A 17,612-nucleotide genomic window follows, 5' to 3' on the forward strand; every position below is an offset into this window, starting at 1 on the left:
GTGTGTAACACATACCAGTTGCCCAGTTCTACTTCTTACTTTGAAAAGTATTGCAATTAGAATTTACTTGAGGAAATAGTTGAAAATACGAACTTGCATGCAGTGCAGAACACAGCTAACTTTGCTAAGTGTGCTAAGTGTAGATTGCACCTGTGCATTGCAAGAGACAGAAACTGATTTCGACTGTTTCATACAAAGTAACTGCCTAGACTGACTATGAATTGTTTGAGTGTATTCATTATTGAGATGTTCATTGTTATTGGCCCTATAATAAATACTTTACAAATACAATATTTTGATAATATTATTCTCCAATGATGTTTTATGAGGGCATTACAGACATAAATTGACTATTTTTTTAGACAATCTCTTTCTGCCAGTCACTTTGTCCACTACAGTGGACGGTCTATATCTCTGTTCAGGATAATCCGATTGATGTTTTAATCATCAGAAAAAATTCCAAATATCTTGTTTAGTTCATGTACCAAATTTCAAAATTTTATGTTCAGAAATGATAAATTGTGACTGAAAGGGTTAATGTCTATGATAATGTGCATCAATTTCCCCCACTTCCCATACGTAGCATCCCTTCACCCGTGGAAACGCCTCGAAAGAGGAAATTTACCCAGGTTATTGTGAAAGAGCAACACCCCATTCCAACATCTGGCTATGGCATGTCTGGTTATTTTCAAATCATTCACCCACCAACTTTGCCAAAGGATCCCCAGGTACTTTTCTCATAGTCCACTACATCTGATGTGCAGCCTATCGCATCTTCATCACGACAGGCTGAATTTCGGCATCCAAAAAAAATCTCATGACCGCTATTCCTCTTCAGACTTACCGCACTAATTACAAACAGTATCTATCAATTACTGTTTCAGCTGCATCAGCTGTTAGGAGACCAGCCCAACGTGATGCATGCGTTATGTCAAATTCGTGATAGTGTAAATACCATGTTTACCTGTGATGGGTCCCATCCTTCAATGGAATTTTAGAAGCCTCCTCCATAAACAATATGAATTAAAGATTTTGTTAAAGGAAACGACTCCGCAAATAATAGCCCTGATTTCCTTTTAATGGATTTTAATATAGAACGACACGAAGGTAATGATAACGGTGTTGCCCTGTTTATACACTCCATGCTTCCGTATACCCTCTTGCCCATTCAATACCACTTTCCCAATACTTACGTTTTCGGAATTATTTATCATCAAACATATATTGTCAATCTGTATTGTCCGCCTGATATTTATATCACGCACGTCCAATGGTTGCACTTTTTTCATCAGTTGTCACATGCCCACAAACGCCTTATCCTTGGAGATTTCAATCTACACCATACTCAAAGGGGGTGCAGTGTCGATACCGCTCAAGGCTCCCACTTACTACGTGCTGCGCACAATCATGATTTAGTTATTCTCAACGATGGCTCCCCGTCTCGTTTAACACCTCCTGGTTCACCAGCGAGTGCTGTTGATTTATCATTATGTCGATCCAACCATGCCTCTGCCACTACTTGGCGTACATTCGCAGATACGTATAATAGCGATCATTACCCCAATCTCATTACGTATCGTATCGATCGGCCCTTTCCTGTTACCCCACTCCCTGTCTCCCCTGGCCGTACTCGTTAATTACGTCACTTTGATAGTAAATGTTTTACTTCATTCATTATACAACAATTAGAGACTCTTCCTGTTGGTGAGTTAAATTATCATTCATTATAAACATCCTATACAATTATCTTGATATTTGTCACCCTTTCAAATCAGCTCATTACCTATCTATAAATCACCAGCATCGTTTACGGTGGTGGGACTACTAATGTCACCAGCTCGTTCTTAAGAGAAGACGATTGTTCCGAATATACAGGAAAACTTTCGCTCCATGTCACTTCTTTCGGCTAAGAGTTATATAGTTCACGCTCGACAGATTTTTACTAATAAGCGACGGTATGCTTGGTAATTGTTTATTTCTTCGTTGAATGGTCATATTTCACATTCCTCTTACCGTCATAGCACCGAATATTTTTCAGATTTCCTTACTTCGCTCACCCCCGGTTATGCTGTGCCAGATTTTACCCCCCGCCCATCTTCCTCTTCTCCTCACTTTTCTGTATTATTGCAACCTCTTGAGAGTAAAGAATTAGAATCTGTACTTCAACTCAGTCTTACTTCCTCTCCTGGACCTGATTTTATCTCTTATGATATGTTGAAAGTATTGTGTCTGCGCGCTCATCATGTGGTATTAAATGTAATGATGTATTGCGCACTATTATCCCTCCCACAGAATGGAATGACTTCTTTTCACTCCCGATTCTCAAACCACGCTTCCATTCTACAGATCATAATCATTTTCGTGGCATTGTTCTTGGTTCCTGCTTAAGAAAAACCTTTTTAAAAATATTGTTACAAGGTCTTGTATGGACTCTTTAGTATTATTCGCTCATGCCGAAATACCAGTATGCATATTTTAAAGGTAGAAGTGCTCAGGATGCTGTCGCATCTTCATCGCGGCAGGTTGAATTTCGGCATCCAGAAAAAATCTCATGACCGCTATTCATCTTCAGACTTACCGCACTAATTACAAACAGTATCAATCAAGTACTGTTTCAGCTGCATCAGCTGTTAGGAGACCAGCCCAACGTTGCTCGTTGATACCTTACTCGCTAAGTCCCACAAGCACAGTGCTATTGCAGTCCTTTTGGACATAAGGGGCGCCTTCGAATCTGTCCCACTTCATTTGTTATGGAACATCCTTGCTCGGAAAGTTTTCCCATCTCATTTCTTGCATCTCTTACCTAATTCTTACACCTTCGCATCCTGCCCAGATTCAACGTCAGACATCAGTCGGAGTTTCCTAGTGTGATGTACTAAGCGGCCTCTTATTTGCCCTATATATGAGTGACCTTGAATTTCTGGTTACTCAAAATGCCCGACTACACGCATACGAGACGATATTGCTTATTGTTCTCATGCAGATATTGACACTTGCAGGCAAAGTTTATCCCAACTGATGGGTCTTGTTCATACCTGGCTTACTTTACATGGGTTAACTCTTTCCCCCTCCAAGTGTTCTGCATGATATTTACTCATAAAAGACAATTCAATGGCGACCCTATAGTGTTTGACCAATATGAAGTTCCTATACGCACGTCATAAGTACCTTGGTGTACTGATCGACCGCAAATTAACGTTTAAACAGCATACGGTATCACTAACTTACGACACTGCTCTGCTGCGTATCTTAAAATATTGATGTCTGTCATATGTAGATCTTGGGGCGCTGCCCCCTCTACAGCTAAGTTGCTATATATTGCTATATTTCGAGCGAGACTTGATTATAGTGCCCATGTCCTTGATATTGCATCCATGTCATCTCTGCACTCTCTTAATACTCTACAGCACCAGGCAATCCGTACCTCTTTTGGGGCATTAGCAACCACTCCCACGAATCCCCTCTTAGCTGAAGCTGGAGAGCATCCGTTTCATCTACGCCGACAGCTTCTCACCTCAAAGTATTTTCTGAAGCGAGTTATTGTTGTAAATAACCCGTTGATTCCAAAGGTACAACTTTTGTCTACATATTTTCGTCAATCCACTACGAGGAGTAGTAGTCCTGCATTATTGCAGGCACATCAGACTTTACATACATTTCAGTCGTCACTTATTAGAAACCCCATAGCTCCATATTACACTGTTTCTTATGATGGGCTTCATTATGTCCCTCCAATCATTACATCACGAGCGTCTTGTTTTAACGTGTTACCTTATCGGCTTACACTCCATAACTTTTACTCCAAAAAGCTCCGAATCTCCCTTCCTAATACAAGGTATAATTTTTATACTGATAGAGCAAAAACTCTTGTGGTTTTGGTGCTGCTTTTTATCTTCAGACTACTAATCATGTCGAGTCATATCGTTTATCATCCCATTTTTAATTTTTCCGCCGTGCTTTTTGCTATCCGTCAAGCTTTATTATATATAAAAACCTGTTCCATTAAATCTGCCACCAAATATACTGATTCTCTCAGTGGGTTACAGTCTTTAAGGTCCTCTAAATATACCCTCAACTGGTATTTATATAATGTCAAACACCTTTTATATGATTTATATCAATTAGGAGTTACTCTCACAGTAGTATGGATTCCTGCCCATAAAGGTATACCAGGAAATGAACAAGCAGACAAGTTAGCTACGGGTTCAGCTCTCTCATATTCACCTCCGCTCCAAATTGCTGTTCCTGCCTCCGATTTTTATCCCCTGCTCAAACAAGAAAATGAATTGTCGTTGGCAAGACCTATGGAATAAATCTGCCGTGTCTAAGGGATCTTTTTACTATAGACTACAACCCACAATAACGTCTAAACCTTGGCCTCAGGGGCTCTGAACCTTGGAGCGTGGGTTGCGACCACGGAGCCCTTAGCTGAGTCCTGGCATTACTTCCACTTACTTGTGCTAGGCTCCTCACTTTCATCTATCCTATCCGATCTCTCTTGGTCAACTCTTGTTCTTTTCCGACCCCGACGCTAGGTTTGCGAGGGCTAGGGAGTCTTTCATTTTCACGCCCTTCGTAGCCCTTGCTTTCTTTTGGCCGATATCTTCATTTTGCGAAATGTCCGACCCCTTCCACTTTCCCTCTGAGTAGTGTTATATAGGATGGTTGCCTAGTTGTACTTCCTCTTAAAACAATAATCACCACCACCACCACCTTGGTATATACTCGCTACTTACACACGTCGTCACATTATCAGTATAATACCTCTTCGTTTTAACCATGCTCTAACCCCTCAGAATAAATACAGATTCAATTTGCTTACACATTCATTGTGCGTATGTGGTTCCTCTGATGCAGATGCAAATCATTTAATATTCCAATGCCCTGTATATTAATCTGCCCGTCACCCCTTCTTTTCACTCCCTTTTCGGTTCATCTATCTTAGTGCATTTGTTTAGCAGTTGATCGTCACCTCTTCGTGTGCGGTAACATTTCGCGTTCCACATGTACATTTTCTGATCTGGTACCACATTCCACGCCTTATCGTGTCGTAGTCCGCTTCCTAGCTGTTTTGTAACACTATTTTCCTTCCATTCTTTCCTCGCAACTCTTTTGTATGTTGATCCGGTCATATATGTTTCGTAGTACTGTAAGTCTCCGATACGAGCCACTCTGGCGTGAAGCTTTGCACATTGTGTCCTAGTGTTATTCCTCTGTGTGTATTTTGTAGGTTTGTTCGGATTTCCTTTCTATGCCTGTATATATACCCCTGTATATTTGATCACGATCGTTTCCGGCTTAGTGAACCGTTACAATATCTGTGTGTGTTTATTTCCCTGTATGGTGATTGAGTACTGGCGCAAATTAATTTTCATTTCAAAAAGTCAAGTTGTCTGGTCCTGCTAGTTACAGACGTGCTTCATTCAGGATGCCGCTCGTTAGTCTCACTTCTTGTGTGTGATGTAAGATAACAAATCTGGCACATCCAAAACAGACAAATTGATCGGATGTTTTGAGTGCAAGTTGTGTTTTTATTTGAGATAGTGTTAATTGTGCTACATTATATTTTATTGTGACTGGGTAAAAACTCAAAACCCATTAACCTTTCAAGAAGAAGACCTAGGGTGGTGTGCACCAACCAAGAGTAAGTTCTACTTCCGTAGTAAAGTACTCTTGAAGTCAGCATTCGGCGACTTCCATACGAGAGTAAATTACTTCCGAAGTATTTTAGTCCTCTCAGATACTCCTGGACTAAATTACTACAAGAGTAAAATGTTGAAGAGCACCATCTTGTAGTATATTACTAAAGAAGTAAATAACGTACGAATATAGGTTAGAATTTACTCTCACGTCGTGCATGGAGTAAGCTAAGTGCCGTATATGAGAGGAAAGACGTTTCAAACGTGTTTATGGATTACTTAGATTATATTGACGATCTCGACGCAGTAAACGATCGGAAATGTAATAGTGTGTAGGCCTACAGTGCGTGAAAGGCGATAGCCGTGTAATGTGAACACGGCGAGTTTCAGGAACGTTTTTGGTCTTAGGAAGGAATCCTTTACTTTCCTTCTAAATCTACTTGGAGATCACTTACAGCTGAATTCTTGTCTTAATTTTGTTGTATCTCTAAAATTACAGTTGCTGTGTGCCCTACGAGTGTTTCGTACCGGAACATTTCAGTACGGTACAGTTGCCGGTGATCTAATTAACGTTTACCGCACAACTGCTAGCCGTATCTTTCATCGCGTAGTTAAAGCAGTAGTTGAGGCTAAGAGGGAGGTACGCCAGCAAATGATGATGATCGTTCGGAAAATAAAAGGATATTGTTCACGTTGGCAGGTTTCCACACGTCGTGGGTGCAACTGACTGTGACTGCGCGCATATTCCCATTTATTGCCCTCTCGGTGACAACGGTGAACTTTTCAGAAATCGGAAGAGGTTTTTTTTAAAATTTGCTTAATGTCGCACCGGCACAGATAGGTCTTATGGCAACGATAGGGCAGGAAAGGCCTAGGGATTGGGAAGCGACCGTGGCCTTAAGGTAGGGCCTACAGACCCAGCATTTGCCTGGTGTGAAAATGGGAACATTTCGCTGTGGATGTAGGCCATCTGTATGAAGAAACCGCCATCAGTTTTAATTTTTCCCGCGTGTCCATGACTTTCTGCTTTGCTTTTAAGTCCTTCTACAGAATCTTAACTTGCTTTTCACTGCGTTTTACGTCACTCGAAGCATTGAATTCTTTCGTCACGACTTTCCATGAATTTCCTTTCTTATCCAGCATCTTTATGTTGTGTTTCTTACACCTTATATCCTTTGCATAGATCGTCGTTATCTCTATCAACAAGTATTTATCTTTTTTGCTTACGTTTTCCCCCCGTTTCCTATCGCACGTAACCTTATCTATTTGGATTTCTTTAAAGAAGATACACGAACACAGCACTACTGCGCGGGTAACGAACGCTACTTCTGTAGTAGTAACTAAAAGAATAAATTGTACTTCAACTCTCCGACGTTACTTCCGGAGTAAATAACTCCCGTAGTAATTTACTTCTGTAGTATGGACTTCTTTAGTAAACGCTACTTCCGTAGTAATTTACTCCAAGATGGTGCACGCCACCTTTAGTAGAAGAAAAAAGAAGTTTTGTGACTGGGTAACAGTAATAGAGCCCAAAACAGGGTTGCCACAGTTAGTACCTTAGTTCTATATCTAGTACTTGGACATTTTTAGTACGTTAGTTCTTTGTATGGAAAACTAGTACCTTCTCCTCCCTTTCTTCTTCTACTTCTTCTCTTTCTTAAAATATTTTTTGGGCTCCTTAAACTAGTACTTTTACGGAGGTAGAGTAGACCCTCTTCTACTGCAGTAGAACAATAAGGAAATTGATAAGAAGTTTCAGTTGTTATGTTGAATTCTGTAAACAAGGTTTTGAGGAGGTAGATTTTAGTGATCTTCTTTTATGAAATATCTCCATGTCGAAATAGAAAATTGCGAAAGAGATAGAAATTTCATGAGTATAATCCCAGTAGCTAAATATTTCCCTAATGTAATTACATGCAGTGCTTATGAAGTTAGATTAGAAAATGGTGGGTAGCAAAGTCCACAGAAACTTAAAAAAGCTTTTCTGTTTGCCGAACATAATCAATATAAATATTACACTATAACATACCTGCAAAAAACACACTTTTATACAATAGTCCCTATTTATATTGAACTTGTGTGTTCGACAGACTGAATGGCTTTTAAGTTACATTTAACTGAGTCGACACTGGAAAGTGTTGCTTCCTTCTTAACAAATAAGTCCACAGAATCGCTGAAAAAACTAAGAATTTATGGAAATTTGGAACTCTTCAATAGAACTAAAAATCCTGTAGGCGACTACATCCTTTCAAATTTGACGAATTTTGTGAAGGCATTGCTCTCTTTACCACATTCTCCCGCTGAAACAGAACAGGTTTTCCCCTGCTTTTTCTGTTAATAAGGCCAGATTGAGAAACAAACTACTACGGTATTCTGTAGCGTGTAGAATGGGCTCCTTCTAATGCACTGGTCTGCCCAAAATTTTCACATTTCCAAACAGTTTACTGCTTTGACAATATTTTCCAAGGATTAAGAGAAGAGCAACATGTGAAATTCATGTTAATATACTCTAAAAGACAGCCAACTTTTGGGTAGTGTATGAATACAAAATATGTGTGTGCGTGTGTGTTTGTGTGTGTGTGTGTAAATGTTGAATAGAAATCCGTGAGAATTTTCATAGTGTTCACATTCTAAACATAAATAAATGACTCTCATCTCGTAATCAGCTTGCAACTGGAAGTGTTAGGATTGTGGGTATTGAAACTGCAACATTGCTGCATCCAACCCCTCCTAGATATATATTATCTAGGAGGCTTTGCTTTATCTAGGAGTAGCTGCATCTCATCATAGATATCAAAACCGGTAACTTATGATAATAACGATTTTCTCATTTTATAAAAGTGTAGGCCTACTTTTGATAAGAATGCTTTTTTCTATACTGCCTTAATAAATAATCCTATTCCATTGTAAAAAAATGATTTAGTACTTTTTTCCATAATCTAGTGCATTTTCACGGGAAAATTTTGTAGGAAAATGTTTTGCCCGGTGGCAACCCTGGTCCGAAACCCTTAAGGAGTAGATGAAGAAGAAGTACTGTACTGTTGATTTGATGGTGTCGCACTTATGATACATAATTCGTTATCGTACACTCCATTACATCTACAATACATAATACCAAATACCTATTCCCTCGGCCTTATATATAATAACACATATGTTATAAACTTATATAATCTTCCTGATAATTACATCTCCTTTGCCCAGTGGTTCAAATTTTTTAATCATTTTCCATCTGATACCGAACTCCTTCTTTTGGGAGATGTCAATATACATCATACTCAGTGGGGAGCCCCGCTCGACACCTCTAAAGGCACACAGTCTTACATGCCGTAACTCAACATAATCTCTTGATTCTTAATGATGGTTCCCCTACCAGGCTCACTCCTCCTGGTTCGTTGCCTAGCGCAGTGGATTTATCCCTTTGCCGCAACACTATCGCCTCTATGATCACGTGGCGAGTACTAAGTGACACTCATACAAATGATCACTTTCCTGTCCTCATTACTTATGGACATGGGTATATTACTAAAAACCCTCTTAACCACCATTATACCGCTCAAATTCGTTCCATGAAACATTTCAATGCTTCGTGCTTTAAGTCCTTCATTAGAGACATCCCCTGTAACAGAAGTATCCTATCAATCAATTCTCAAAATAATAACACAGTATCTGGACCTCTACCATCCTTTTAAAGCACCATCAAACTCCATGACAACTAGTACCTCTAAATTAAAGTGGTGGGACACTGAATGTCACCAATTAATCCTTAAACGCAAGAGACTCTTCAAAATATATCGTCAAACTTTAACCCCTTCACACTACTTTCACCTCAAACATCATATTGCTCATATCAGACGTGTATTCAATCAAAAACGCCGACAAGCCTGGAAAACTTTTATATCCTCTTTCCATACCCTTATTTCTGCATCTCACTTATGGAATGCTATCCGTGCTCTCACTCGGGCTTCCACTCATGTCCCACGCCCTCAAATCACATCGAATATTCTGAATCAATTTCTAACGTCCCTCAGTCCAGATTATGTACTTCCACCTTATACCCCAGCTATGTCTGATTCCACTAGTCCGTCTTCAGTCCTTTCTCGTCCTATCACTCTCCCAGAGCTCACGGCCATTCTTAACTCCTGCAAATCGTCCACCCCTGGTCCTGATTATATCTCTTATGCTATGTTACAACAATTGCCGATCAAAGCCCTACAAGTGCTTGTTCAGTACTTTAATTTTGTATTAACCACTACGACTCCTCCTCCGGAATGGAACACTTTTCTCCTAGTCCCCGTTCCAAAGCCTCGTCTTCCAATGACCACCCCTCACAATATAAGGGGAGTAATATTGCCATCTTGTCTACGCAAACTATTTCTCAAAATCATGCTCCAAAGTTTTCTGTGGTACTTAGAGTATTATTCCCTTCTTTCCAAGTATCAGTATGCTTACTGTAAAGGTCGAAATGCTCAGGATGCGATCAATATGCTTACTATTGACATATTATTAGCTAAATCGAGGAAACAGCACACTATTGCTGTCTTCCTAGACATACAAGGTGCCTTTGATTCAGTCCCCCTGAATATATTATGATATGTGTTATTACAAAAAGGAATCCCGACTACTTTCATAACTCTTCTACGTCATCTGTTAATATATCGCACTCTCATCTTCAAACCTCCCCTCTCTACACAATCCCCTCGTCAGGCTAATGTCGGCATCCCTCAAGGTGATATATTCAGTGGAATACTCTTTGCTTTACATTTATCCGACCTTGAGCAACTTGCCCTCCAATCTGCCAGAATTCTTACGTATGCTAACGACATAGTCCTCTATTTTTCCCATAAAGATATAGATGTTGCCCGCAAATGCATAACACAGCTCCTGCTTAAAGTCCAGTCTTGGTTACACACTCATGGGTTATCCTTATCTCCTGGAAAATGCTCTGCGGTAATTTTTACTACCAAGCGTGTTTATAATCCAGAGCCTTTACTGTTCGATAGATATGAAATTCCCATACGTTCGCACCATAAATATCTCGGCATTATACTTGATCGTAAATTACACTTCTCCCACCATATACAACACCTACGAAACAGTACTGCCACATATATTAACCTATTAAAAGCTATTACACATCGTTCCTGGGGAGCTGATCCTGTTACAGCAAAATTAGGATACTGCTCCACCATCCGTGCTCGTTTCGACTACTGTGCACAAATCATTGATCTTGCTTCACCATCCTCCCTTCAATCCCTCAATACGACACAAAATCAAGCGCTACGAGTCTGTTTTGGTGCATTATCTACCACTCCTACTAATGCGTTATTAGTAGAAACTGGTGACACTCCTCTTCTCCTTCGACGCAGATTTCTAGCATCTAAGTATCTTCTCAAACGACTTCTAGTGATCTCCAATAACCTTCTCCCAAAACTACAACTACTCGCTCAATCATTTCCATCCCCTCTCACACAAAATTGCCGAGCCCCTGCCTTAATTTGGGCATTAGAGTCTGTCTCCCCATTTAAACCTAATATTATTCGTAGTCAGGTGTTACCATACTATTCTGTGTCATATGACGTGATTCAATATACTCCTACTATTATTTTTTCTAAAGAATCATCCTTTGCTATGCTCCCTTACCGGCTTTCATATTTTCCTCTATATTCTAAAAAAGTTCGTGTCTCACCCACTAATGCATGTACCAACTTTTATACCGATGGATCCAAAAATTCTTGTGGCGTTGGAGCTGCTTTTTACTACGAACAAACTCAGTATGCTGAATTGTTTCATTTATCATCACACTTCTCTATTTTTTCTGCCGAACTCCTTGCAATACGACAAACGTTACTGTACATAAAAAATTCATCCATACAATCTGCTAATATATTTACTGACTCTCTCTCCGTGCTCCAAACACTAAAATCTACCAAGTTTACGCTGAATTGGTATGTATATAACGTAAAGAACATCCTATTTACTTTAAACCACTTAGGTGTCCAAGTTACACTCATTTGGATACCGGCACATATAAACATACCAGGCAATGAACAGGCTGATCGATTAGCGAAAGAGGCTTCACTATTATCTACAAACCCCGCTACATTTTCTATTCCCGCCACAGATTTCATATCTCTCTTAAAATCACCACAAAAACAATCATGGCAACACATATGGACAACATCTGCACGTCAGAAGGGCAATTTCTATCATAGTCTACAACCACTATTACACACTACTTTCTGGTACCAACACGCAACCTACACTCGTCGGCATATTATCAATATCTTACGCCTTCGCTTTAATCATGCTCTTACGCCACTATATAAATTTCGCTTTAATTTACAACAGCATCCCCTATGTCATTGTGGATCCGCAGATGCCGATATCAATCATCTCTTTTTTCAATGTCCGTTGTATAACTCCTCTAGACGCTCCCTGTACTCAAGTTTAATGCATTTCAATTTTCCTCTCATCACGTCCATTGCATGTCTGGTATACAAGCCCTCTCACACAATCATCAATATATTAAATCAGTTCTTAGATCACTCTAATTTACAACTATAATCCCTCATTACCACAATACATTAACATCACTTACTTATTTCATAATATTCTCATTTGACTCACGTCGTCCCTACCGCCTGATTTTAAACCAAGCCACATGGCTACCGTATATTGTCATCTGTCCCCCTTCACCGATCGCGTGTACATTTTCATTGACGACATATCATCACACTGTCAGCCTTCTCAATTTTTTGTTTACAATCTCTAAATCCCCAAAATACGTTGATCAGATATTAATTTCCCTCTGTCCATAGTCCCACACTCTTACATATATTCACCCCTCCGTAGTTCCACTGCCCTCTCCTACTTATCCCTCATATGTTGACCCGGTGTTGTATGTTTTGTATTTAATCAATTTAATCAATACTGATCTGCATTTAGGGCAGTCGCCCAGGTGGCAGATTCCCTATCTGTTGCTTTCCTAGCCTTTTCCGAAATGATTTCAAAGAAATTGGAAATTTATTGAACATCTCCCTTGGTAAGTTATTCCAATCCCTAACTCCCCTTCCTATAAATGAATATTTGCCCCAGTTTGTCCTCTTGAATTCCAGCTTTATCTTCATATTGTGATCTTTCCTACTTTTATAAACGCCATTCAAACCTATTCGTCTACTAATGTCATTCCACGCCATCTCTCCGCTGACAGCTCTGAACATACCACTTAGTCGAGCAGCTCTTCTTCTTTCTCTCAATTCTTCCCAACCCAAACATTGCAACATTTTTGTAACGCTACTCTTTTGTCGGAAATCACCCAGAACAAATCGAGCTGCTTTTCTTTGGATTTTTTCCAGTTCTTGAATCAGGTAATCCTGGTGAGGGTCCCATACACTGGAACCATACTCTAGTTGGGGTCTTACCAGAGACTTATATGCACTCTCCTTTACATCCTTACTACAACCCCTAAACACCCTCATAACCATGTGTAGAGATCGGCACCCTTTATTTACAATCCCATTTATGTGATTACCCCAGTGAAGATCTTTCCTTATATTAACACCTAGATACTTACAATGATCCCCAAAAGGAACTTTCACCCCATCAACGCAGTAATTAAAATTGAGAGGACTTTTCCTATTTGTGAAACTCACAACCTGACTTTTAGCCCCGTTTATCAACATACCATTTTCGAGTTCACGTTGCAGTTGCTCACAATCTTGTAACTTATTTATCACTCTATAGAGAATAACATCATCCGCAAAAAGCCTTACCTCCGATTCCACTCCTTTACTCATATCATTTATATATATAAGAAAACATAAAGGTCCGATAACACTGCGCTGAGGAACTCCCCTCTCAACTATTACAGGGTCAGACAAAGCTTCACCTACTCTAACTCTCTGAGATCTATTTTCTAGAAATATAGCAACCCATTCAGTCACTCTTTTATCTAGTCCAATTGCACTCACTTTTGCCAGTAGTCTCCCATGATCCACCCTATCAAATGCTTTAGACAGGTCAATCGCGATACAGTCCATTTGACCTCCAGAATCCAAGATATCTGCTATATCTTGCTGGAATCCTACAAGTTGAGCTTCAGTGGAATAACCTTTCCTAAAACCGAATTGCCTTCTATCGAACCAGTTATTAATTTCACAAACATGTCTAATATAATCAGAAAGAATGCCTTCCCAAAGCTTACATACAATGCATGTCAAACTTACTGGCCTGTAATTTTCAGCTTTCTGTCTATCACCCTTTCCTTTATACACAGGGGCTACAATAGCAACTCTCCATTCATCTGGTATAGCTCCTTCGACCAAACAATAATCAAATAAGTACTTCAGATATGGTACTACATTCCAAACCATTGTCTTTAGTATATCCCAGAAATCTGATCAATTCCAGCCGCTTTTCTAGTTTTCAACTTTTGTATCTTATTGTAAATGTCATTGTTATCATATGTAAACTTTATTACTTCTTTGGCCTTAGTCTCTTCCTCTATCTCGACATTATCCTTGTAACCAACAATCTTGACATACTGCTGACTGAATACTTCTGCCTTTTGAAGATCCTCACATACACACTCCCCTTGTTCATTAATTATTCCTGGAATGTCCTTCTTGGAACCTGTTTCTGCCTTAAAATACCTATACACACCCTTCCATTTTTCACTAAAATTTGTATGACTGCCAATTATGCTTGCCATCATGTTATTCTTAGCTGCCTTCTTTGCTAGATTCAATTTTCTAGTAAGTTCCTTCAATTTCTCCTTACTTCCACAGCCATTTCTAACTCTATTTCTTTCCAGTCTGCACCTCCTTCTTAGTCTCTTTATTTCTCTATTATAATAAGGTGGGTCTTTACCATTCCTTACCACCCTTAAAGGTACAAACCTGTTTTCGAATTCCTCAACAATTTCTTTAAACCCATCCCAGAGTCTGTTTACATTTTTATTTACCGTTTTCCACCGATCATAGTTACTTTTTAGAAACTGCCTCATAGCTGCTTTATCAGCCATATGGTACTGCCTAACAGTCCTACTTTTAAGACCTTCCTTTCTATCGCATTTATTTTTAACTACCACAAAAACAGCTTCATGATCACTAATACCATCTATTACTTCAGTTTCCCTATAGAGCTCGTCTGGTTTTATCAGCACCACATCCAGGATATTTTTCCCTCTGGTTGCTTCCATCACTTTCTGAATCAGCTGTCCTTCCCATATTAACTTATTTGCCATTTGTTGGTCATGCTTCCTGTCGTTCGCATTTCCTTCCCAATTTACATCTGGCAAATTCAGATCTCCCGCTACAATCACATTACTTTCCATGTCGTTTCCCACATAGCTGACTATCCTATCAAATAATTCCGAATCCGCATCAGTGCTACCCTTTCCCGATCTGTACACTCCAAATATATCAAGTTGCCTATTATCTTTAGAAATGAGCCTTACACCTAGAATTTCATGTGTCTCATCTTTACTTTTTCGTAGCTTACAAATTCTTCTTTCACCAGAATGAAAACTCCCCCTCCCACCTTTCCTATCCTATCTCTACGATACACACTCCAGTGCCGTGAGAAAATTTCTGCATCCATTATATTATTTCTCAGCCATGATTCAACTCCTATTACAATATCTGGTAAATATATATCTATTAAATTACTTAATTCTATTCCTTTCTTTACAATACTTCTACAGTTCAGCACTAACAATTTTATGTCATCCCTACTTGTTTTCCAGTTCCCTGTTCCCTTATCACCGCTCCCTAGGCCATCCCGTTTCCCTGAATGTACCTCCCTATTACCCTTCCAAACAAATTTCCTAACTTATACGTACCACTGCGGTTTAAATGAAGGCCATCCGAGCGCAGATCCCTATCTCCTACCCACCCATTAGGATCTAGAAAATTCACTCCCAGTTTCCCACATACCCACTCCATAGTCTCATTTAAATCCCCAATCACCCTCCAGTCAGTATCCCTCCTACACAGTATTCCACTAATAACAATCTCCGCTTTCTTAAACTTCACCCGTGCTGCATTTACCAGATCCCACACATCTCCAACTATGTTGGTACTTATATCAGCTTGCCTTACGTTGTTGGTACCAACGTGAAACACTACCACCTTCTACTTCCCCTCCTCCCTCTCTTCTACTTTCCTCAACATCTGCCTCAACCTAATTCCTGGATAACGTTCTTCCCTGGTTCCCTTTCCTCCACACACTTTCCCCACGTGTCTAACGATGGAATCCCCCATGACCAGAGCCTCAACCCTACCCACCTCATTTGATCCCCTCCCCTCCTGGTCAGCCCCATCTTTCCTGATAGCTGCAGAAGCTACTTCCTCCTCCCTTTTCTCCTTCCCATGACCCTGTTCCACCTGTCTTTTCCTATCCTCTACTATACATTTCCCTTTCCTACCTTTTCCCTTCCTCCTACTTCCATGCATCTCAGCAACAGTTCCCTGTCCCTCATCTTCCCTCTGTTGTTCTACCTGGAGTGACTCGTACCGATTTCGCACAGACACCTGTCCTGAATTCTGATCCTGAATAGAGCCCTTGGCCTGCAATCTCCTTCCCCTTAGAACATTAGACCACCTGTCTTCTACAACTCCTCCCTTTCCTTCCCCTCCCTCTTGTACACCTACTGTAACCTGTACATTGTTTGAGGGAGTCCTATCTTCCTTCCTGTCTTCTGTGAGAATCCTAATTATCTCCCTCAAACTTTCCAACTCCTCCCTCATACCCCTCAATGCCTCACCACACCCACAATTAATACACTCGCGCTCCTTAGCCATTCTTTACGGGGGGAAAATTATAAATTAAAAAATAAAGTAACTTATTTGCAAAAAAATATATATATGAACGGAGGGATATATTGTCTGGGATAGTACACAACAATAAGGTAATTAATATACGACTACACTACAATACTACTTAGTCGTGCTCTATTTTTTTATCCTACAACCCTTAACAGGATAAAAACTGCTGTTAATTACTGAATATCGAAAGTAATACACAAGAACTACACAATTCCAAACTGCAATTAAGCCTATCCTAATTTCAACAATATTTTAGTAAGAGTTTCTACGGACACCTCTACTACACCAGTACTACACAAATATTTTACAATAATAAAATAAGCACACTAAATTCTAATAGGATATTACTCGTATACTACTGTACAGTGCACTACAGTAATTTTTAAACTACTTTCAGACGTATCCTAATTACGATACCGGTACCGTACCGTATGTCACTACTAAGCACAACAGAAATGAAATTTGCAAGAACTACTATACTCAAAGATTACCAACGGAGCTAAATGCTTAGACAAATTATTATTAGTATTAGGGTCTAATAGATACACACGAAAGATAACACACGAATATAGCAGGCAAGATACGGCACTATCTAAATGTACCGTACTGTATCTATACTACAATGTATCTACACTACACTATACTGCGTTTGGTTAAATGCTTAAGTATCAGAAGGATTGCCGTACACGAAGAAAAACACGAATATAACTGGAAAGATACTATCTAATATATTATACCTTATCTTCACTACAATTCTACTGAAATGTGGTTATGTGATTATTACAGCTGGTGGATTACTATTATTTTCCCTACTCCACGGGACGGAGAAAAAAGAAAAAAGTGTCCATAATTAGGTCTACTGAAAAATACGTAGTTGTCTACAATAATTTCTCAAATATTTCTGTCAAAACTACTACTACTATTACTCCAGGGACTTGAACTGCAATTACTGGGATATATGAACTTTATTATTATTAGCTAACCGCTCATAAATACTGAAAGATCGAGGGAGCGAAATATAAATTACGGATACTAACTACCTACTCAGAAGTACAAATGAATGGAATTCAAGGTCAGCTGATTTTTATTTATATTTACTTGACCACACTATACCCTTTGTTCACGACTGTAGCCAACAATGCAA

The sequence above is a fragment of the Anabrus simplex genome, chromosome 5 (genome assembly GCF_040414725.1).
Source record: "Anabrus simplex isolate iqAnaSimp1 chromosome 5, ASM4041472v1, whole genome shotgun sequence".
Lineage (NCBI taxonomy): Eukaryota > Metazoa > Arthropoda > Insecta > Orthoptera > Tettigoniidae > Anabrus > Anabrus simplex.